Source organism: Drosophila suzukii, chromosome 4, assembly GCF_043229965.1.
Source record: "Drosophila suzukii chromosome 4, CBGP_Dsuzu_IsoJpt1.0, whole genome shotgun sequence".
Lineage (NCBI taxonomy): Eukaryota > Metazoa > Arthropoda > Insecta > Diptera > Drosophilidae > Drosophila > Drosophila suzukii.
This window is the reverse complement of record NC_092083.1, coordinates 1-24,456: the sequence shown is the minus strand read 5'-3', so window position 1 is coordinate 24,456 and position 24,456 is coordinate 1. Positions and strand designations below refer to the sequence as shown.

Below are 24,456 nucleotides of genomic sequence, written 5' to 3'. Positions count from 1 at the left end.
CGTGCCTTCCAGAAAAAAAATGTTTTAAACTTCACATATATTATAATTATTATTATTATTATTCACATATAATATTAATAAACATATACATTTCTTTTAAAGAAATACAAGTATTTTAAAGCCCACACCAATTATTTTAATGATGATTGGGCGCTTATACTCAATTGGGGAACTGCAGGGAACCGACACGTATGTACATGCATGCGTAAATACACATACAAAGCAGAGCAGCAGCCAGACACATGTGCAACCAAAATTAACCGCAACCATTTTTGGCGTCGTTCAGACCATTTGTCTTGCCCATTCTTTTTCAAGCTGCTATTCCGCTGCTTTATATACATATGTATATACATATTTTTATGCGCAGTATTCCCCTCTTAGTATTCGATCTGCTCCTTGACTTAAAATTCACTCCTCTCTCTCCACCACCACTGGAACTCTCACTTGGAGAAAAGAAGGGAATGCTTACTTCGATGAAAATGAAAATGTAATAATCTAACTACAACAAATACTTGTTGTTTAAGAACCTTGCATTACTAATGGTTTTATTATTATTTATAATTAACTACAAATTATTATTCACGTACAACAAAATTTTATTTATTATTTTTGTACCATTCATGTTTTATGTAATATGCAGTGTTCAATGAAAATGTAACGTATTTTTCCATCTCTCTCTCTCTCTCTCTGTGTGTACCCACATCACTCTGACTTTAAATTCCTCACTCCACTCTCTTACTCTTGGTCACTTGCAGATAAATAGGGTATGTTTAATATGAAGAAAATTAAAATTAAATATTCAAAATCTAAGAAATACATGTTTAAGTACCCCGCGTTTATTAATTGTTTCCAATTTATTGTTAATTAAATATTGGTCATGTACAATACAATAATATTTATTACAACATTTTTATTATTTTATTCTATTCTTTTTTCATTATTAATGAAATAATCATTATTAGCTGTTTCTATTTAAATTAATATATATAAAATTAGAAATAATATAAATATATATATACTTAAAAGCAATAATCAATGAAATATAATCTTCAGTCATACTAGGTATTTTTGGCACAGTGCATTTGGAGACTTTCAGTAAGTGCGTCGGCCAACATTTTGTTTCGCTCTTTCTTATTCTCTTATTGACCAAAATGTATGAACAGTGCTCAGTAGAAGGGAGTGCAAGTTGACTGCTCAAAGAGAACGGACGTTGCGGACGAGCAATTTATTTTAAAAGCTGGCCACCGGTAGAATGCGTCAGCTCATGTGGCTTAAAAGTTCACGGTTAAACTAAAGACATGTTGTGGAGTCATTAACCAAAGTATAGAAATGCAAGTGCATATAGTCAGTTAGTGACGCAGTTTAAGCTGTGCTGCGTAGGCGTGCGTGTTTAAAAATGCATATGCGCCATATATGTTCGTGATTGTGATCAGGTGCCGGTATAAAAGTGATATTACGTTATATATGCATGCATGTACAATTAATTTTTTTTATATTTTGTTTTGTTTTTCAATTCGTCAATGGATGCAAATAAAATGAGCCAGACGGTAAGTAATATGATAACGGCATTTTAAACGATTTTTAAACTTAAAAGATTTGGTACATTTTGTTAGTCAAAATAACATATTTAAACATTGTCCATCTCTTTCTCGAGTAGTACTAATTGTTAACAAATGTTTCCCTCTCCGTCTCCTCTGCCATACATTTCGCTCTGTTTCCTTAAAAAGATTATATGATTGACATATTTTTTAAATACCATTATAAAAAATGTAAAAAGTATTTCAAGTTGGTATAACTATATTGTCGCAAACTAAACAAAAACAAGTAAAAAAAAGAGCGTGTGCCAATGGTGTGGCCTGTAAAGAAGGGGGAGGGTAGTTTTTCAAAACCTTTTTAATTTTAATTTTTTTTTTTTAATTAAAATTGTTTTTATTTCGACGATTTACAAGCAAGAAAAAAATGTTCCCATGAGAACTTGGCAAGGCGACAAAGAATTAATATTGCAAAAGAGCCTAAGACAATTGGGGATCAAAATAACTATAAAAAAGAACCAATACTGGCACCCAGCGATTAAGACCATAAAAATACCAATAAACTGCAACAAATGCAAACCCGATTTCGCCCATTTATTATACCCGTTACTCGTCGAGTAAAATTGTATACTAGATTCGTCGGAAAGTATATAACAGGCAGAAGGAAGCGTTTCCGGCCCCATAAAGTATATATATTCTTAATCAGGATCACTAGCCGAGTCGATCTAGCTATGTCCGTCTGTCCGTATGAACGCTAAGATCTCGCAAACTATAAAAGCTACAATACTGGTATTAGGCATGCAGATTCCTGAGATTCCTGCGCAGCGCAAGTTTGTTTCAGCAGAGTGCCACGCCCACTCTAACGCCCACAAACCGCCCAAAACTGGCTCCTACAGTTTTGATGCTAGAATAACAATTTTTACTGAAATGTATTGTTCTCATCAATACCTATCGATTGACATAAAAAAAAATTGCCACGCCCACTTTAACGCCCACAAACTTAAAAAACTCGTAAGTATGAACGTAGATATCTCGGAAACTATCAAAGATAGAGAATTGGGCTCTCAGATTTAGATTCCGTAGCCTTGTACCCAGCGCATGTTTGTTACGCGAATATGCCACGCCGACTCTAACACCCACAAACCGCCCAAAACCTGTGGCGCCCACAATTTTCATGCTAGATAAAAAATTATATCTGAAATGCATTGGTCTCGTCAATGCCTATTGATTGATCAAAAAAAAATTGCCACGTCCACTCTAACGCCCATAACGCTTAAATCTGTCTACCGCCGATAAGTGGCGCATTTCAATCTCTCTTTACTGCTTGCATACCTCAATTTCCCTTTGGTCCCTTTAGCTGAGTAACGGGTATCTAATAGTCGAGGTACTCGACTATAGCGTTCTACCTTGTTTTTTTGTATGTATGCATGTAAGTTTATTTATAAAGGGTCATTTGAATAGGTTTTCGGCCTTTGCCGGCATTTTAAACCCTGACAACTACCACCAGCAACAAAACGTAAACAATGCAAAAAACCACCACCAAATTAGTCGGCGCACACAACGACGGCACGGTCAGAAAATCAAACCTTGCAGTACCATTCAGCGCTTATTGAGCACTCAATCATTGGAAAAGTTCATCACAGAGCGCTTAATAAGCGACCAATTTGTATGAAAATGAGTGCTTAAATTAACATAGGCATGTCCTAGGGTTCTACTAGCACGCATAAAGCGTTTTTTTGAGATGCAAAAAATCACACGTTCATCTCGTAGCAGCAAAAATATTTCCAATTTTATTTAATTCCTATATTTATACCCGTTACTCGTAGAGTAAAAGGGTATACTAGATTCGTCGGAAAGTATGTACCAGGCAGAAGGAAGCGTTTCCGACCCCACAAAGTATATATATTCTTGATCAGGATCACTAGCCGAGTCGATCTAGCCATGTCCGTCTGTCCGTCTGTCTGTCCGTCCGGATGAACGCTGAGATCTCGGAAACTATGGGAGCTAGGCTATTGAGATTTGGCGTGCAGATTCCTGAGCTTCTTACGCAGCGCAAGTTTGTTTCAGCACAGTGCCACGCCCACTCTAACGCCCACAAACCGCCCAAAACTGTGGCTCCTACAGTTTTGATGCTAGAATAAAAATTGTTATCATCAATAACTTTAACGCCCACAAGCCGCGAAAACCTGTGACGCCCACAATTTTCATGCTAGATAAAAAATTTTAACTGAAATGTATTGGTCTCGTCGATACCTATCGATTGATACAAAAAAAAATTTGCCACGCCCACTCTAACGCCCATAACGCTTAAATCTGTATACCGCCGGTAGGTGGCGCATTTTAATATCGCTTTTCTGCTTGCATATCTCCATATAGCTGAGTAACGGGTATCTGATAGCCGAGGTACTCGACTATAGCGTTCTTCCTTGTTTTTTAATTCATTTGCATCTTTATTTTAAAATGTTGGCTCAGGGGTTCCCGGTCCTAACGGAGTCGTTGGCACCTCCTCGCCAGCATTTAAGCTCAAATTCTTCACGCACCGCGTTGCCTTCTGCAGTGCCCTTTCGGGTGCTTCCGAGGGCTCCACCAAAATGATTGCATCTAGTATTAGAAAAAAATAAGTTTTAAAAATAGAACGAGACGAGAACATATACGAGTGACCGAAAGTAATCGTTATTCGTAAGTTTTATTTATAATAAAAGAAATGTTATCTTTGGCATTTGAAGTAAAAATCCCAGAAGTCTTTTAAAAATTAAACTTACAATTAAGAGTAACTTAGTAAGGCGCGGGCGAAATTTGGGTAGACCTTAAGCTTTTTTGGTTCTGGAACAAGTTCCTCGGATAATGTGGTTAAAATGGAACGATTAATGCTTCCTTCTATAATGGATTAACCATCAGCTTTGCCTAAAAATATAAGAAATACTTTTAATAACAAGGGAAGAAATTCTGAAATTTTTGTTTTCGGTCACTTGATTTTTTTTTTTAAATTATAAAAAACCAGAAAGGAAGTTAACTTCGGCAAGCCGAAGTTTATATACCTTTGCAGTTATAATTATTAAATTTAATTTGAAATTCTGAAGAATAAATAAAACGATATTCCCAATAGTATAAGATAATATGTCAAAAAACACCAAAGATATAATTTGTTTCATATTATTTTCCCACCAATTTTCCGATCGTTCCTATTTCAGCTATAAGATATAGTCGCCTGATTTTGATAAAATTTAATTCGAAACTCAAAACTAATTAAAAAATGTAATTTCCAAGCGTGGGAGGTTGTATGTTAAAAAACTCCAAAGATATAATTTTGTTTCCGATTATTCCTATGTGAGCTATAAGATATAGTGGTCCGATCTTGCTGGTTCCGACTTATATACTCCCTGAAAAAGAAATTGGACTTTTGGGAAAGTTTTAGCCAGATACCCTTAAACCTGACACACTAGGTTGCGTAAAAACGGACGGACAGACGGACATGGCTAGATCGACTCGTCTAGTTTTGCTGATCCAGAATATATATACTTTATGGAGTCGGAAACGTCTCCTTCACTGCGTTGCAAACTTCTGTCTGAAATCATAATACCCTCTGCAAGGGTATAAAAATTATATCTTTGGTGTTTTTTAACATTCAAACTCCTACGCTTGAAAATAACATTTTCTTAATTAGTTCTGAATTTAAAATTTAATTGTATGATAACACCGGTTTACAAAAGAAAATTGATGATATACGCCTTACAGGAAACCTTTGCTTTCCGGTAAGATACATCTCCCTGATTAAGAAAAGGGCAATTTGGAAAAAAATCAAACACGCTGGCTAAATGGCTTCTTTAAAAATACACGTGTAAAAACCGAAATTAGTTTTATGTTGTTTTCTTGAAGGCTGAACCATAACGGAGAATATGCGCAATTGATCACGACAATCCGTTGGGAAATCGATTTTTTACAGATTTTGAAACGTATATACCCAAGTTCAGTATTCGGGAGCAGCGGCCGTTAAACGTTATTTTAAATTTTCAGTGTTGGGGAACGTAAGAATTTGGTGCAAGTTGTTATGCATAACGTCAGTTTCCTTGCTAAAAATATATGAAAATGATTTCCTCGTAACTGCAATCGCATACTTTTTAGCTTGCCCAGCGCTAATAGCAAGGAAACTGACGTTATGCATAACAACTTGCACCAAATTCTTACGTTCCCCAACACTGAAAATTTAAAATAACGTTTAACGGCCGATGCTCCCGAATACTGAACTTGGGTATATACGTTTAAAAATCTGTTAAAAATCGATTTACCAACGGATTGTCGTGATCAATGGCGCATATTCTCCGTTATGGTTCAGCCTTCAAGAAAACATAAAACTAATCTCGGTTTTTACGCGTGTATTTTTAAAGAAGCCATTTATGCCAGCGTTATTGATTTTTTTCCTAATTTTTCAACTTTGACGAAGTGTAGCTTTTGAACTAATGAATGGAACTTAATGATGTGTAAAAAAAAGTTAAAGGGCATTCTATTACCTGTAAAATGAGTCTTTGATGACCGAATTCGGTTTATCACAACTCGAGTTAGAAAATAAAAAAGTGCGAAAAACGTTTTTTACACTTAACAAAAATTGGTACCATAGAAAAAATTTTAAGTGCCCTTTTCTTAATCAGGGAGATGTATCTTACCGGAAAACAAAGGTTTCCTGAAAGGCGTATTTCATCAATTTTCTTTTGTAAACTGGTGTAATCAAACGCTATATCATATAGCTGGTATAGGAACAATCGGAGAATTTGTGAAAAAATAATTTGAAACAAATTATAGCTTTGGTGTTTTTTGACATATTAACTTCTCTTCCTGGAACTACCATTCTTTATACGCGTTACTCGTAGAGTAAAAGAGTATACTAGATTCGTCGGAAAGTATGTAACAGGCAGAAGGAAGCGTTTCCGACCCCATGAAGTATATATGTATACATTCTTGATCAGGATCACTAACCGAGTCGATCTAGCCATGTCCGTCTGTCCGAATGAACGCTGAGATCTCGGAAACTATAAGAGCTAGGCTATTGAGACTTGGCTTGCAGATTCCTGAGCTTCATACGCAGCGCAAGTTTGTTTCAGCAATGTGCCACGCCTGCTCTTACGCCCACAAACCGCCCAAAACTGTCACTCCTACAGTTTTGATGCTAGAAAAAAATTTTTAACTGAAATGTATGGTTCTCATCAATACCTATCGTTCGACCCAAAAACAGTTTGCCACGCCCACTTTAACGCCCACAAACCGCCCAAGCCTGTGAAATTTTAACTGTAATGCATTGGTTTCGTCAATACCTATTGATTAATCCAAAAAAAAATTTGCCACACCCACACTAACGCCCATAACGCTTAAATCTGTCTACCGTCGGTAGGTGGCGCATTTTAATCTCGCTTTGCTGCTATCTCCATTTCCCTTTGGTTACTTTAGTTGAGTAACGGGTATCTGATAGTCGAGGTACTCGACTATAGCGTTCTTCCTTGTTTAACATATCAACATTTCGAATAAACTTTAAATAAAAACGGACGACTTTATCGTATAGCTGCCATAGAAACGATCGGATTATTAATGCCAAAATAGTATATAGACCGTTATATATCGTTTTCGGCAAACATGGACGGTAGTTAACTTAAATGGACAAATATCTCACAATTATAATATTTAGTTTTTAGTTTTCTTAAAATCGGAAGCTCTGTACAAACAATGCTCCCACGGGAACTACCTGCAAGGGCAAAAACTTCGTTGTGCCGTAGCTAACTTCTTTTCTTGTTTTTTATTATTATTAAATTAGTCATTATCAACTTTTTACTAATTAAATATATGTATATGTTTATATATGCAAAAGCAATAATCAGTGGAAAATAATTCAACATTCATACTAGGTATTTTTGGGCACAGTGCAATTGGAAGCATTCAGTGTGCGCCGGCGGCCATCATATCTTTAGTTCTTCCTCTTTTATTTTCTTGCTGATCAAACTGCGTGAACAGTGCTCATTAGAAGTGGGATTGCTTAAAGAGAACGGGCGACGTGGAAGAGCGGTTTATTATTAAAGGTAAGTTTGCTCATTTTTTACATATAGTATACAGCATGTATAACTTATTTATTGTCTCATTTATTAAATCTACTTCTTAACAGCCGAACGAAGCACAAACGGATTAACACACAAGGATTAACATTAAAATCAGGTGAGTGGAAAAAAATGAAAAGTGCATATTAGAGAGGAACAGGGAAACAACAGGAATTTTGCTGTTGATATTTTTGTCGTAAGTTGCATAAATTGGGCATCAGCTAAGAAAAAATAGTTTTTATCAGCTAACAGCCTCAGCTAACGATCCAAATAATTTTCAAGTAGATTTAGAAGACCTTAAAACCTTAAAAACAATATTTTTTTTGCAAAAAATAAACAGAAATTACCGTTTTCAGGTTTGAGTGCCAATCGATTGGAAATATTATTACGAACTTAACGCGGTATGACATTCCTTATTTGGAAAATTTTCTTGAGTTACCTCGGAAAAAATAATAATATTATTTAGTGCAAAATTTGAATTCATAAAGTATGGCAAGAACAGGAATTTTTGCGTTGATATTTTTGTCGTAAGATGGCTAAATTGGGTCTCATTTAAAATAATTACTGTTGTTTAGAATTTCAGCTAACGATCCAAATCAATTTCAAGTAGATTTAGAAGACTTAAATAACTCGCCGATTTTCAAATTTTTCATAAGGGGCTAACGTTATTTTTATTTTTGCCAAAAATGGACAAAAATTTGGGTTTTCAGGGTTGAAAGCCAAACGATTCGACATTTTATTACAAATTCAACGCGGTATGACATTTCTTATTTGGACCATTTGTTGAGTTGCCTCGGACAAAAAACTAATATTTTTTAGTTCAAAATGTGAATTCATAATTAATGCAAGAACTGGAATTTTTCCGATGATATTTTTGTCTATGTCTCAGCTAAAAAAAAATGACTGATTTTTACCAGCTAACAACCTCAGATAACGTTCCAACCTATTTTCGTGTAGATTAAGGAGACTTACATAATTTACAGATTTTTGACCTTTTCATAAGTGGCTAACGATTTTTTTCCCTTAAACTTATGAGTTATCTCGGGCAGATAACGTTCCAAATCATTTTCGTGTAGATTAAGGAGACTTACATAATTGACAGATTTTTGCCCTTTTCATAAGTGTCTAACGATTTTTATACCCGTTATTCGTATAGTAAAAGGGTATACTAGATTCGTCGGAAAGTATGTAACAGGCAGAAGGAAGCGTGTCCGACTCCATAAAGTATATATATTCTTGATCAGGATCACTAGCCGAGTCGATCTAGCCATGTCCGTCTGTCCGTCTGTCTGTCGGTCCGGATGAACGCTGAGATCTCGGAAACTATGAGAGCTAGGCTATTGAGACTTGGCGTGCAGATTCCTGAGCTTCTTACGCAGCGCAAGTTTATTTCAGTACAGTGCCACGCCCACTTTAACGCTTACAAACCGCCCAAAACTGTGGCTCCTACAGTTCTGATGCAAGAATAAAAATTTTAACTGAAATGTATTGTTCTCATCAATACCTATCGATTGACCCAAAAAAGTTTGCCACGCCCACTTTAACGCCCACAAACTTCAAAAAATCGTAAATATGAACGCGGATATCTCGGAAAATATTAAAGATAGAGAATTGGGCTCTCAGATTTAGATTCCGTAGCCTTGTACCCAGCGCATGTTTGTTACGCGAATATGCCACGCCCACTCGAACGCCGATAAGCCGCCCAAGCCTGTGGCGCCCACAATTTTCATGCTAGATAAAAAATTTTAACTGAAATGTAATGGTCTCGTCAATACCTATAGATTGATCCAAAAAAAACTTTGCCACGCCCACCCGAACGCCCACATCGCTTAAATCGGTTTACCGCCGGTAGGTGGCGCATTTCAATCTCGCTTTGCTGCTTGCATATCTCAATTTTCCTTTGGTCTGTTTAGCTGAGTAACGGGTATCTGATAGTCGAGGTACTCGACTATAGCGTTCTTCCTTGTTTTCCATTAAATTTATGAGTTTCCTCGGGCAAAATATGTTCAGCTCCATATTTTTTGTCAGGTTTTTGCGTTATTCATAGATTTTGTTTGGTGCTAGTTCATATGTCGGAAAAATTAAAATAATATGTTTTGGGACCACACTAAATAAGATGCTATATATGTTAAAATGGCGACAAGCGTATTGCTGTCTTTTTCTAACGCATTGTGTCAGAAATACGCCGGCTCACGACGCGCAAGCCTTAATAAAATGGCGGCGTAGGTATTGTTTTCCTCTTCTAACGAATTGGGCTGGCAACACGCCAACCGCAGCGTCCAAGTTCCGATAAAACGCCGGAGAGCCAGACGCTGTTCTCTTCTAAGGAAAAACTCTAGGGTGTCTCGACATTGTTACAATTAATATTATTGATTATTACAATTAAATTTGCAATATTTTTATTATTAAAAAATAATTTTTCTAATAGTTAATTAACGAAGTTATTTTAAAGTGGTTGTTCTGCGTCGCAACAATAAAAAATAATTTATTTACTATAGAGCACCCTTAAATATCAAGCTGCATTCGTTTATTACTTAAACCTTGTAGCGATATTTCTTTAGAGCTGTTCAAAGTTACCTAAGTTTCAATTAAAAATTAGATTAATTTTGTCCCCGAATTTAAAAATAATTGCATTCCGTATCCACAACTCTTAATAAACGAATTTTTTATTTATACTCATTTCTATATTTAGTCTGCGAGTAGTTTTTAGCGTTATTCATAGCTATTATTTGGTGTTATTTCATGTCGGAAAAATTAAAGTAATGTGTTCGGGGCCAATAATCTAAGATCTTGTTTATGTTCAAATGGCGGCGAGCGTATTGCGGTCTTCTTCTAACGAATTGTAACAGAAATACAGTGGTCTACGACGCATATGTCTTTATTAAATGGCTGTGTGCGTATTGTTTAACGAATTGTGCTAGCAATGCGTCAATCGCAGCGGCAAACTTTTAGTTTGTTAGAAGAGGAAAGCAAAAGATGCACGCCGCCAGTGTAACATTTAGCATTTTCTTATATTAGGGTGGTCCTTACGAATTATTATTTATTATTTCCGAAACATGAACTAACACCAGCCAACTATAAGTAGCCATTGACAAGGCTATAAACTAGTCTCGGCTAAAACAAAAAAAATCTCAATGAAAAAAACATTTTTATAATACAATCAATAAGAATGCACTTTAATTCATTTCATACAATTATGTTTAAATTTTCCGAAAAAATTTGTTTTGTTTTAAATCTTAAACTAAATTCCTATTCTTCCAAACAATATTACACGAATTTAGGACAAGTAACTTAGAACGCGGCATAACTAATATCGCTACAAGGTTTAAAATAATATACAAATGCAGCTAGTTATTTTTGGGTTCGCTATAAGAAACAAAATATATTTGCTTGTTGCAAGGGATTACAAATACTTAAAAATTCCTATGTTAATAAAAAAAATTTTAAAAAGTATTTTAAAGCTAGAACTAACACAGTATATACATTTTTTTATGTTTTACGAATCATTATAAGAAGACAATGTCAAGACACTCTAGCCCAATTCGTTAGATGAGGGCTGCGATCCGCACGCAGCAAATTTAACAGAACGCAGACGATGCGATTGGCGTGTTGCTAGCCCAATTCGTTAGAAGAGAACAACAATACTCACGACACATAAATTTCATCTTATACTAGGATGGCCCTCAAACACAAATTAATTGAAATTATTTTTTCGGACAGATGAACTAACACCAACTAACAATTAATAGCTTTGGACTAAACTAAAAATTAATCGCAGCTAAATAAAAATTCCCAAAGCTAAAAATCTTTTATAATAAAAAATATACCCTCTGGGAAAAAACACCGTTCTAAAATCAAGTACAATTAGCCTTGAGTTAAGAACGATCTAATGCTTACCATTTAGGAATGTTCGTGCTTAAAAATGTTTCACATTAAGCACATTTTGTATTTAAATATCTATTAATTTCAAACTGTTTATTCTAAAAGTGCTCGGTATATAAAGAGCATAAAGTAAACAGTGGTAATGCCCGTGAGCTTCAAATCGTATGTAAACTTAAAATAATTCATATTATATAGATAAATCTCGTTTATTTCAGTTTCCAAAACTTAATTATCTTACTAGCACATAATTAAAACCCCATTTAAATTTGCTATAAATGTATATTGCTTTAGGAATTATTCGTCCTTAAATGATGCCTTCAACTTTCTCATTTTATTATTATTAAATCTTTCGTTTTTAGTACACATATGAGTACATTTTATAATTATTCATACTTGATTGTATACCGAAAAGTTCTGACACCTAGTAATTTCGGTCTTGAAAATTGGTGCTTAAAAACAGCATTTTGTTTTCGGGTTCTGTATTTTCAATGCTTGGCAATGTTTTTCCATAGAAAATACTTGCCTCAAGCTTAAATACTTGATTTCTTTTTTAAATGTTGGATTGCACACAATTATACGTTGTTTTGGTATAGAAAGCATTTAATTTTTAATTAATTTTAATTATAGTCTTCCACACAATATTAACTGATTTAAAAACAAGTAACTTTGAACACCGCTAAAATTTTATCTCCACAATGTCGAAATAACAGTAAACAAATTATTTTTAAGAACAACAGCACCCCGCTTTTTTATAAAAATTTAGCTGTCGCATACCGGCGTTTAGCTGACACATTGCGATAAAAAAAGGAAGTAGCACGCTCGGCGGATTTTAATATAAGTAGCATCTTCTCATTATAAAATAGGCCTAACATTAAATAAATTTTAATTTTTCTGACTGAAGAACTAACACGAACTATTAAATAATAGCAGTAGACAAGGCTGGTATCTAATAGCTGATATTTAAATGCACAACAATTAAAAAATACTTTTTCAAACAAATAAAAAAATTCAGATTATAAATATAAATAAAAATACAAACTATTAAATGTGCACACTCAATTTTTTTTATTTTAAATTAAAATTGTAGTTTATATTCTCTTACACAATAATACACAAAATAAAAACAAGTAATAGTAAAACATAAAAAAAACATAAAATAGTATACGAAATCGTATTAATATTTTTGTGTGCTTTATAGTGAACAATATATTAAATGGTTGCGACGGCATATCCTACTTAAAAAAATATTTTTGTCTGTATTGAATATTAAAAATAATTTATACAGAAATTATGACAAATTTAAATTTGTTTTAAATGTTTTGGGCGTCTTAATAGCTTATCAATGTTTTTGAACACCCTATAAGAATTCGTAAGTAGAAAACAGTACTACGCCCGCCGCATGTATAAATCAGATTGTTTGTACATGCATTGAACAAAAAATATGGATTATTGTTACATGAATGCCGAAAGAATTTTTAATGAATTACAGATAAAGTGAACATGAACATTGTTATAAACCAATGTAAATAATACATATTTAACCAATGAATTTGACATAGACTGCACATTAATTTTACAATAATGGTATATTACTCCTTTACGAAACTCACATGAACACATAATTAATGACTTGATTATAACATTTTAAAAGCTGAAACAAACTTTATTCGTTTTAAATTGTTTTTGTGGAAAAATTTGTTATACAATTTTAATCTAAAATTTTGTAATTTTTTGAGGTATGTCAATTTCAATGAAAAAGAAATAAAACAATCTTATATGAAAAGTATGTTTAATATTAAAAGGTTAAATACAAATTTTATTTTTTTGTTTTATAAGCCTTATAAGTTTATGTGTTGATGCATTAAATGTATGTTATAAAAAACTGTACACAAAATGAAATCGAAGTTTCTAAAATATAAAGTAATTGTTTCAGAATTTTAAATGACTCAAAATTTGACAAGAAGTTCTAATTTCTATATGTATTTTAGGAAGGCAATAAGTATTTACAAAAGGTATTAATTTTTTAAATATACACTCTTAAAACATTTTAGAAAAATATCACAATTTATTTAAATGATACTTACATGTATTCTTCAAGTCATCGACATTATTTCCTACATGTCTACATGAAATGGGCACGCTTAGCACATTTTAACTACATGAATTCTACAGGTCATCTAAATTAGTCGTACCAGTTATCTACATTAGTAGTACGTGTTACTTACGTGTAATTTGCTCGTTATCTACATGTTTTCAAAATGGTATCTACATGAATTATACATTAAACCTACATAAATTCTACATTAATTATACACACTATCTACATGAAAACTAAATTTATCTGCAAGTTATCTACATGAATTTTACGTGAATTCTACATGAACTCTAAATAAATACTGCATGAGTTCTACATTAAGCTTACAAAGGTTCTACATCAAGCTTACATTCCATTTGTTCCAAATGCTTCACATATCCCATGTCTTCCAAATGTTTTATCGTTTCCATGAGTTCCAAATGTGTTCCACTGTTTCCATTCGTTATCAATGTTTTATCGATTCTATTTGTCCCAAATGTTCCACCTATTACCACTGCTTCAATGTTTTAGCAATTCCTTATGTAATATGTTCCCTTGATTCCATATGTTCCAAACGTGTTTCATCAATTCCATTCGTACAAAATGTTCCATCAATTTTACTCGTTCCTAAAATTCTATCGATTCCATTTGTTCTATAAGTGTTCAATGGATTCCACTTGTTTCGATTGTGCTCTAACGATTGCAACAGTACCACCAATTCCACTCGTTCCAATTGTGTTCCACCGATTCCACTTGTTCCAAATGTTCCACTAATTATACTTGTTCCTAGTGTTCCACCTACTCCATTTGTTCCAAATGATCACCTTATTGTATTTGTTCAAAACGTTCCACTAATTCCACTTGGTCCAAATGTTTCACTAATTCCACTTGTTTTATAAGCTTCACCGATTCCATTTGTTCGACCCATCCCATTTGTTTCATCTGTTCCACCTATACCATTCGTTCCAAATGTTCCACATTTTCCATTAGTTTCAAATGTTTCACCGATTCTACTTGTTCCAAGTGTTCCGATTCCATTTGTTCCAAGTGTTCCACTAATTCCATTCGTTCCAAATGTTTCACCGATTTCACTTGTTCCAAATGTTTCGATTCCATTTGTTCCAAGTGTTCCACTAATTCCATTTGCTTTAAAGGTACCGTTTATTCCATTTGTTCCAAGTGTTCTTATCCCACTTGTTCTGAATGTTTCTCAGATTCCATTTGTTCCACCCTTCCCTTTTTTTTTTCTGTTCCACCAATCCCATCGTTCCAAATATGTTTCACCGATTTAATTCGTTCCAAATGTTCCACCTATTCCATTCGTTCCAAATGTTTTACCGACTCCACTTGTTCCAATTGTTCCACTAATTCCATTCGTTCCAAATGTTTGACCGATTCCACTTGTTCCAAATGTTCCGATTCCATTTGTTCCAAGTGTTCCACCAATTCCATTTGTTCCAAGTGTTCCACTAATTCCACTTGTTTTATAAGCTTCACCGATTCCATTTGTTCGACCCATCCCATTTGTTTCATCTGTTCCACCTATACCATTCGTTCCAAATGTTCCACATTTTCCATTAGTTTCAAATGTTTCACCGATTCTACTTGTTCCAAGTGTTCCGATTCCATTTGTTCCAAGTGTTCCACTAATTCCATTCGTTCCAAATGTTTCACCGATTTCACTTGTTCCAAATGTTTCGATTCCATTTGTTCCAAGTGTTCCACTAATTCCATTTGCTTTAAATGTTCCGTTTATTCCATTTGTTCCAAGTGTTCTACTTATCCCACTTGTTCCATAGGTTTCACTACTTCCACATGTTTTAAATGTTTCTCAGATTCCATTTGTTCCACCCTTCCCATTTTTTCATCTGTTCCACCAATCCCATCGTTCCAAATATGTTCCACCGATTCAATTCGTTCCAAATGTTCCACCTATTCCATTCGTTCCAAATGTTTTACCGATTCCACTTGTTCCAAATGTTCCGATTCCATTTGTTCCAATTGTTCCACCGATTCCACTTGTTCCAAATGTTCCGATTCCATTTGTTCCAAGTGTTCCACCAATTCCATTTGTTCCAAGTGTTCCACGAATTCCATTCGTTCCAAATGTTCCACCGATTCCACTTATTCCAAATGTTCCGATTCCATTTGTTTCAAGTGTTCCACTAATTCCATTCGTTCCAAAGGTTCCGTTTTGTTCAATTTGTTTTAGTGTTCTAATGATTCCACTTGTTCCATAGGATTTACTAATTCGAAATGTTTCAAATGTTTCTCTGATTCCATTTGTTCCACCCTTCCCTTTTTTTCATCTGTTCCACCAATCCCATCGTTCCAAATATGTTCCACCGATTCAATTCGTTCCAAATGTTCCACCTATTCCATTCGTTCCAAATGTTTTACCGACTCCACTTGTTCCAAATGTTCCGATTCCATTTGTTCCAAGTGTTCCACCAATTCCATTTGTTCCAAGTGTTCCACTAATTCCATTCGTTCCAAATGTTCCACCGATTCCACTTATTCCAAATGTTCCGATTCCATTTGTTCCAAGTGTTCCACTAATTCCATTCGTTCCAAAAGTTTCACCGATTTCACTTGTTCCAAATGTTTCGATTCCATTTGTTCCAAGTGTTCCACTAATTCCGTTTGCTTTAAAGGTACCGTTTATTCCATTTGTTCCAAGTGTTCTACTTATCCCACTTGTTCCATAGGTTTCACTAATTCCACATGTTTTGCATGTTTCTCAGATTCCATTTGTTCCACCCTTCCCTTTTTTTCATCTGTTCCACCAATCCCATCGTTCCAAATATGTTCCACCGATTCCATTCGTTCCAAATGTTTCACCTATTTCATTTGTTCCAAATGTTTTACCGATTCCACTTGTTCCAAATGTTCCGATTCCATTTGTTCCAATTGTTCCACTAATTCCATTCGTTCCAAATGTTTCACCGATTCCACTTGTTCTAAATGTTCCGATTCCATTTGTTCCAAGTGTTCCACCAATTCCATTCGTTCCAAGTGTTCCACGAATTCCATTCGTTCCAAATGTTCCACCGATTCCACTTATTCCAAATGTTTCGATTCCATTTGTTTCAAGTGTTCCACTAATTCCATTTGCTTTAAAGGTACCGTTTATTCCATTTGTTCCAAGTGTTCTTATCCCACTTGTTCTGAATGTTTCTCAGATTCCATTTGTTCCACCCTTCCCTTTTTTTTTTCTGTTCCACCAATCCCATCGTTCCAAATATGTTTCACCGATTTAATTCGTTCCAAATGTTCCACCTATTCCATTCGTTCCAAATGTTTTACCGATTCCACTTGTTCCAAATGTTCCGATTCCATTTGTTCCAATTGTTCCACCGATTCCACTTGTTCCAAATGTTCCGATTCCATTTGTTCCAAGTGTTCCACCAATTCCATTTGTTCCAAGTGTTCCACGAATTCCATTCGTTCCAAATGTTCCACCGATTCCACTTATTCCAAATGTTCCGATTCCATTTGTTTCAAGTGTTCCACTAATTCCATTCGTTCCAAAGGTTCCGTTTTGTTCAATTTGTTTTAGTGTTCTAATGATTCCACTTGTTCCATAGGATTTACTAATTCGAAATGTTTCGAATGTTTCTCCGATTCCATTTGTTCCACCCTTCCCTTTTTTTCATCTGTTCCACCAATCCCATTTGTTTAATCTGTTCCACCAATCCCATTTGTTCCATGTGTTCCACCAATCCCATTTGTTCCAAATGTTCCACCGATTCCATTTGTTCCAAGTGTTCCACCGATTCCACTTGTTCCAAACTTTCCATTTCCATTTGTTCCAAGTGTTCCACTAATTCCAGATGTTCCAAATGTTCCGCCGATTCCACTTGTTCCAATTGTTTCGATTCCATTTGTTCCAAGTGTTCCACTAATTCCATTTGCTTTAAAGGTTCCGTTTATTCCATTTGTTCCAAGTGTTCTACTGATTCCTCTTGTTCCATAGGTTTCACTAATTCCACATGTTTCGTATGTTTCTCAGATTCCATTTGTTCCACCCATCCCATTTGTTTCATCTGTTCCACCAATCCCATTTGGTTTAAGTGTTCCACTTATTCCATTCGTTCCAAATGTTTAACTAGTTTGCCTTGTTTTATATGTTTTACCGATTCCATTTGTTCCACCAATCCCATTTGCTTCATCTGTTCCACTAATTCCATCTTTCCAAATATATTCCACCAGTTCCATTCGTTCCAAATGTTCCACCTATTCTATTTCTTCCAAATGTTCCACCGATTCCACTTGTTCCAACTGTTCCGATTCCATCCATTCCAAGTGTTCCGCTAATTCCATTCATTCCAAAGGTTTCGTTTTGTTCAATTTGTTCCAGTGTTCTACTTATTCCACTTGTTCCATAGGTTTTACTAATTCCACATATTTCGTATGTTTCTCAGATTCCATTTGTTCCACCCATCCCTTTTTTTCATCTGTTCCACCAATCCCATCGTTCCAAATATGTTTCACCGATTCCATTCGTTTCAAATGTTCCACCTATTCCATTCGTTCCAAATGTTCCACCGACTCCACTTGTTCCAAGTGTTCCGCTTCCATTCGTTCCAATTGTTCCACTAATTCCACTTGTTCCAAATGTTTCACCGATTCCACTTGTTCCAAACTTTCCGTTTCCATTTGTTCCAAGTGTTCCACTAATTCCAGATGTTCCAAGTGTTCCACTAATTCCATTTGTTCCAAGTGTTCCACTAATTCCATTCGTTCCAAATGTTCCACCGATTCCACTTATTCCAAATGTTCCGATTCCATTCATTCCAGGTGTTCCAATATTTCCATTCGTTCCAAAAGTTCCGTTTATTCCCTTTGTTCCAAGTGTTCTACTGATTCCACTTGTTCCATAGGTTTCACTAATTCTACATGTTTCGAATGTTTCTCAAATTCTATTTGTTCCACCCCTCCCATTTGTTTCATCTGTTCCACCAATCCCATTTGGTTTAAGTGTTCCACTTATTCCATTCGTTCCAAATGTTTAACTAGTTTGCCTTGTTTTATATGTTTTACCGATTCCATTTGTTCCACCAATCCCATTTGCTTCATCTGTTCCACTAATTCCATCTTTCCAAATATATTCCACCAGTTCCATTCGTTCCAAATGTTCCACCTATTCTATTTCTTCCAAATGTTCCACCGATTCCACTTGTTCCAACTGTTCCGATTCCATCCATTCCAAGTGTTCCGCTAATTCCATTCATTCCAAAGGTTTCGTTTTGTTCAATTTGTTCCAGTGTTCTACTTATTCCACTTGTTCCATAGGTTTTACTAATTCCACATATTTCGTATGTTTCTCAGATTCCATTTGTTCCACCCATCCCTTTTTTTCATCTGTTCCACCAATCCCATTTGTTTAATCTGTTCCACCAATCCCATTTGTTCCATGTGTTCCACCAATCCCATTTGTTCCAAATGTTCCACCGATTCCATTTGTTCCAAGTGTTCCACCGATTCCACTTGTTCCAAACTTTCCATTTCCATTTGTTCCAAGTGTTCCACTAATTCCAGATGTTCCAAATGTTCCGCCGATTCCACTTGTTCCAATTGTTTCGATTCCATTTGTTCCAAGTGTTCCACTAATTCCATTCGTTCCAAATGTTTCACCGATTTCACTTGTTCCAAATGTTTCGATTCCATTTGTTCCAAGTGTTCCACTAATTCCATTTGCTTTAAAGGTTCCGTTTATTCCAGTTGTTCCAAGTGTTCTACTGATTCCTCTTGTTCCATAGGTTTCACTAATTCCACATGTTTTGTATGTTTCTCAGATTCCATTTGTTCCACCCCTCCCTTTTTTCCATCTGTTCCACCAATCCCATCGTTCCAATTATGTTCCACCGATTCCATTCGTTCCAAATGTTCCACCTATTCCATTCGTTCCAAATGTTCCGATTCCATTCGTTCCAAGTGTTCCGATTCCATTCGTTCCAAGTGTTCTACTAATTCCATTTGTTCCAAATGTTTCACCGATTCCACTTGTTCCAAATGTTCCGATTCCATTTGTTTCAAGTGTTCCACTAATTCCATTCGTTCCAAAGGTTCCGTTTTGTTCAATTTGTTTTAGTGTTCTACTGATTCCTCTTGTTCCATAGGTTTCATCAATTCCACATGTTTTGTATGTTTCTCCGATTCCATTATTTCCACCATCTTATTTGTTTTATCTGTTCCACCAGTCCCATTCGTTCCATGTGTTCCACCAATCCCATTTGTTCCACATGTGTTCCACAGATTCCACTTGTTTTAAATGTTCCGATTCCATTTGTTCCAAGTGTTCCACTTATTTTATTCGTTTCAAATGTTCCGATTCCATTTGTTTTATTTATTCCACTTGTCCTAAAGGCTTTACCTAATCCATTTGTACCACATGTGTTCCACTGACTCCATTCGTTCCTCCAGTGTTAGTTTCTCCAAACGTTCCACTGATTCCATCCGTTCCCTTGTTCCATATTAAAGGCATGTTTAGGGCTATGTTAAGGCCACTGTTAGGGCTATGTTAAGGCCACTGTTAGGGCTACGTTAAGGCCACTGTTAGGGCTATGTTAAGGCCACTGTTAGGGCTATGTTAAGGCCACTGTTAGGGCTATGTTAAGGCCACTGTTAGGGCTATGTTAAGGCCACTGTTAGGGCTATGTTAAGGCCACTGTTAGGGCTATGTTAAGGCCACTGTTAGGGCTATGTTAAGGCCACTGTTAGGGCTATGTTAAGGCCACTGTTAGGGCTATGTTAAGGCCACTGTTAGGGCTATGTTAAGGCCACTGTTAGGGCTATGTTAAGGCCACTGTTAGGGCTATGTTAAGGCCACTGTTAGGGCTATGTTAAGGCCACTGTTAGGGCTATGTTAAGGCCACTGTTAGGGCTATGTTAAGGCCACTGTTAGGGCTATGTTAAGGCCACTGTTAGGGCTATGTTAAGGCCACTGTTAGGGCTATGTTAAGGCCACTGTTAGGGCTATGTTAAGGCCACTGTTAGGGCTATGTTAAGGCCACTGTTAGGGCTATGTTAAGGCCACTGTTAGGGCTATGTTAAGGCCACTGTTAGGGCTATGTTAAGGCCACTGTTAGGGCTATGTTAAGGCCACTGTTAGGGCTATGTTAAGGCCACTGTTAGGGCTATGTTAAGGCCACTGTTAGGGCTATGTTAAGGCCACTGTTAGGGCTATGTTAAGGCCACTGTTAGGGCTATGTTAAGGCCACTGTTAGGGCTATGTTAAGGCCACTGTTAGGGCTATGTTAAGGCCACTGTTAGGGCTATGTTAAGGCCACTGTTAGGGCTATGTTAAGGCCACTGTTAGGGCTATGTTAAGGCCACTGTTAGGGCTATGTTAAGGCCACTGTTAGGGCTATGTTAAGGCCACTGTTAGGGCTATGTTAAGGCCACTGTTAGGGCTATGTTAAGGCCACTGTTAGGGCTATGTTAAGGCCACTGTTAGGGCTATGTTAAGGCCACTGTTAGGGCTATGTTAAGGCCACTGTTAGGGCTATGTTAAGGCCACTGTTAGGGCTATGTTAAGGCCACTGTTAGGGCTATGTTAAGGCCACTGTTAGGGCTATGTTAAGGCCACTGTTAGGGCTATGTTAAGGCCACTGTTAGGGCTATGTTAAGGCCACTGTTAGGGCTATGTTAAGGCCACTGTTAGGGCTATGTTAAGGCCACTGTTAGGGCTATGTTAAGGCCACTGTTAGGGCTATGTTAAGGCCACTGTTAGGGCTATGTTAAGGCCACTGTTAGGGCTATGTTAAGGCCACTGTTAGGGCTATGTTAAGGCCACTGTTAGGGCTATGTTAAGGCCACTGTTAGGGCTATGTTAAGGCCACTGTTAGGGCTATGTTAAGGCCACTGTTAGGGCTATGTTAAGGCCACTGTTAGGGCTATGTTAAGGCCACTGTTAGGGCTATGTTAAGGCCACTGTTAGGGCTATGTTAAGGCCACTGTTAGGGCTATGTTAAGGCCACTGTTAGGGCTATGTTAAGGCCACTGTTAGGGCTATGTTAAGGCCACTGTTAGGGCTATGTTAAGGCCACTGTTAGGGCTATGTTAAGGCCACTGTTAGGGCTATGTTAAGGCCACTGTTAGGGCTATGTTAAGGCCACTGTTAGGGCTATGTTAAGGCCACTGTTAGGGCTATGTTAAGGCCACTGTTAGGGCTATGTTAAGGCCACTGTTAGGGCTATGTTAAGGCCACTGTTAGGGCTATGTTAAGGCCACTGTTAGGGCTATGTTAAGGCCACTGTTAGGGCTATGTTAAGGCCACTGTTAGGGCTATGTTAAGGCCACTGTTAGGGCTATGTTAAGGCCACTGTTAGGGCTATGTTAAGGCCACTGTTAGGGCTATGTTAAGGCCACTGTTAGGGCTATGTTAAGGCCACTGTTAGGGCTATGTTAAGGCCACTGTTAGGGCTATGTTAAGGCCACTGTTAGGGCTATGTTAAGGCCACTGTTAGGGCTATGTTAAGGCCACTGTTAGGGCTATGTTAAGGCCACTGTTAGGGCTATGTTAAGGCCACTGTTAGGGCTATGTTAAGGCCACTGTTAGGGCTATGTTAAGGCCACTGTTAGGGCTATGTTAAGGCCACTGTTAGGGCTATGTTAAGGCCACTGTTAGGGCTATGTTAAGGCCACTGTTAGGGCTATGTTAAGGCCACTGTTAGGGCTATGTTAAGGCCACTGTTAGGGCTATGTTAAGGCCACTGTTAGGGCTATGTTAAGGCCACTGTTAGGGCTATGTTAAGGCCACTGTTAGGGCTATGTTAAGGCCACTGTTAGGGCTATGTTAAGGCCACTGTTAGGGCTATGTTAAGGCCACTGTTAGGGCTATGTTAAGGCCACTGTTAGGGCTATGTTAAGGCCACTGTTAGGGCTATGTTAAGGCCACTGTTAGGGCTATGTTAAGGCCACTGTTAGGGCTATGTTAAGGCCACTGTTAGGGCTATGTTAAGGCCACTGTTAGGGCTATGTTAAGGCCACTGTTAGGGCTATGTTAAGGCCACTGTTAGGGCTATGTTAAGGCCACTGTTAGGGCTATGTTAAGGCCACTGTTAGGGCTATGTTAAGGCCACTGTTAGGGCTATGTTAAGGCCACTGTTAGGGCTATGTTAAGGCCACTGTTAGGGCTATGTTAAGGCCACTGTTAGGGCTATGTTAAGGCCACTGTTAGGGCTATGTTAAGGCCACTGTTAGGGCTATGTTAAGGCCACTGTTAGGGCTATGTTAAGGCCACTGTTAGGGCTATGTTAAGGCCACTGTTAGGGCTATGTTAAGGCCACTGTTAGGGCTATGTTAAGGCCACTGTTAGGGCTATGTTAAGGCCACTGTTAGGGCTATGTTAAGGCCACTGTTAGGGCTATGTTAAGGCCACTGTTAGGGCTATGTTAAGGCCACTGTTAGGGCTATGTTAAGGCCACTGTTAGGGCTATGTTAAGGCCACTGTTAGGGCTATGTTAAGGCCACTGTTAGGGCTATGTTAAGGCCACTGTTAGGGCTATGTTAAGGCCACTGTTAGGGCTATGTTAAGGCCACTGTTAGGGCTATGTTAAGGCCACTGTTAGGGCTATGTTAAGGCCACTGTTAGGGCTATGTTAAGGCCACTGTTAGGGCTATGTTAAGGCCACTGTTAGGGCTATGTTAAGGCCACTGTTAGGGCTATGTTAAGGCCACTGTTAGGGCTATGTTAAGGCCACTGTTAGGGCTATGTTAAGGCCACTGTTAGGGCTATGTTAAGGCCACTGTTAGGGCTATGTTAAGGCCACTGTTAGGGCTATGTTAAGGCCACTGTTAGGGCTATGTTAAGGCCACTGTTAGGGCTATGTTAAGGCCACTGTTAGGGCTATGTTAAGGCCACTGTTAGGGCTATGTTAAGGCCACTGTTAGGGCTATGTTAAGGCCACTGTTAGGGCTATGTTAAGGCCACTGTTAGGGCTATGTTAAGGCCACTGTTAGGGCTATGTTAAGGCCACTGTTAGGGCTATGTTAAGGCCACTGTTAGGGCTATGTTAAGGCCACTGTTAGGGCTATGTTAAGGCCACTGTTAGGGCTATGTTAAGGCCACTGTTAGGGCTATGTTAAGGCCACTGTTAGGGCTATGTTAAGGCCACTGTTAGGGCTATGTTAAGGCCACTGTTAGGGCTATGTTAAGGCCACTGTTAGGGCTATGTTAAGGCCACTGTTAGGGCTATGTTAAGGCCACTGTTAGGGCTATGTTAAGGCCACTGTTAGGGCTATGTTAAGGCCACTGTTAGGGCTATGTTAAGGCCACTGTTAGGGCTATGTTAAGGCCACTGTTAGGGCTATGTTAAGGCCACTGTTAGGGCTATGTTAAGGCCACTGTTAGGGCTATGTTAAGGCCACTGTTAGGGCTATGTTAAGGCCACTGTTAGGGCTATGTTAAGGCCACTGTTAGGGCTATGTTAAGGCCACTGTTAGGGCTATGTTAAGGCCACTGTTAGGGCTATGTTAAGGCCACTGTTAGGGCTATGTTAAGGCCACTGTTAGGGCTATGTTAAGGCCACTGTTAGGGCTATGTTAAGGCCACTGTTAGGGCTATGTTAAGGCCACTGTTAGGGCTATGTTAAGGCCACTGTTAGGGCTATGTTAAGGCCACTGTTAGGGCTATGTTAAGGCCACTGTTAGGGCTATGTTAAGGCCACTGTTAGGGCTATGTTAAGGCCACTGTTAGGGCTATGTTAAGGCCACTGTTAGGGCTATGTTAAGGCCACTGTTAGGGCTATGTTAAGGCCACTGTTAGGGCTATGTTAAGGCCACTGTTAGGGCTATGTTAAGGCCACTGTTAGGGCTATGTTAAGGCAACTGTTAGCGGCTATGTTAGGCCACTGTTAGGGCTATGTTAAGGCCACTGTTAGGGCTA

General features: G+C 37.4%; 1 long non-coding RNA gene across 1 annotated transcript; it reads left to right on the top strand.

The window, feature by feature from the left end:
- The first annotated feature begins 1,191 nt into the window (after positions 1-1,191).
- LOC118878296 (uncharacterized) lies at positions 1,192-8,106 on the top strand. Its single transcript, XR_005014805.3, has 3 exons — positions 1,192-1,547; positions 7,424-7,594; positions 7,678-8,106. It is a non-coding gene; the product is annotated as an uncharacterized lncRNA (long non-coding RNA).
- The last annotated feature ends 16,350 nt before the right edge of the window (positions 8,107-24,456 follow it).